General features: G+C 39.1%; 1 non-coding gene across 1 annotated transcript; it reads right to left on the bottom strand.

Annotated features, from left to right (window-relative positions):
• Window positions 1–255: 255 nt before the first annotated feature.
• On the bottom strand, window positions 256–328 carry trnav-aac (transfer RNA valine (anticodon AAC)). Its single transcript has one exon. It is a non-coding gene; the product is annotated as a tRNA-Val (tRNA).
• Between the last annotated feature and the right edge of the window lie 547 nt (window positions 329–875).

Raw genomic sequence — 875 nt, 5'->3', positions numbered from 1 at the left:
TAAACTGGGACCTGTGACCTGGAAAGCAAATGCATTGACCACTACTCTAGAAAAATCAAGAGTGTTCAACATCTATATCAATCAATAATTATACCCCCAAAAGGTCTGGTTGTTAACAGGATTTATGACAAAATGATGCTGCGATTAGACAAGGAGCTTGGTGTCTCAGTCTCAGGACCTAAAGGGCAAACTGCAAAAAGAGACACCCACTTCATACACACAACAATTGCCCCACTAGTGTGCTATCAAGAGGGATGTTTCTGCCCAGTTTCAAACTGAGGACCTTTCGCGTGTTAGGCGAATGTGATGACCACTACACTACAGAAACCACTGTTAAAAGATTCTTTGGGCTCACTCTCCAGCTTTTGCTCATTTTTGGCACTTGAAAATCATAGCTTTAAATCTGGCTAAGGAGTCTGACTTCTCAATCATTAGGATGGAAATTCTCACAACCCCACCAAAGTTCTCTTGTTTCTTACCATTTGAGGAACAGACTGTTGCTAACTAGGCATATTATGAAGAGTTTTACTTTATCTCTGTAGTTCCCTCATTGGCATATAGAGCATAACCTATTGCGCAAATTCTGTATGCTTGACATTGCCTTGCAAGGATTTTTTCTTTGCCATAGAATTGATGAAATTAACTTTTGAAATTCAGCTAATTAGCATAACCTCTGTTGGGAAACAAAATGAGAACACACTCACCAAAGTTTATGCTTCCTGTAGTAATGTTTAAGAAACTGGCTTGAATTGTCTTCACCCCATTAGGACGCAAAATTCAAACCCAGCAACCAATGTTTACTTGTTTCATTGCCTTTGAGAGACAGAATGTTACTCTCTAGGAATAATATGAAGAACTTTACCTGATCACTGGAA

This window comes from Electrophorus electricus, chromosome 2, assembly GCF_041902795.1.
Source record: "Electrophorus electricus isolate QZ-2024a chromosome 2, ASM4190279v1, whole genome shotgun sequence".
In the NCBI taxonomy this organism is placed as follows: Eukaryota; Metazoa; Chordata; class Actinopteri; order Gymnotiformes; family Gymnotidae; genus Electrophorus; species Electrophorus electricus.
This window is presented reverse-complemented; position numbering and strand designations above follow the sequence as displayed.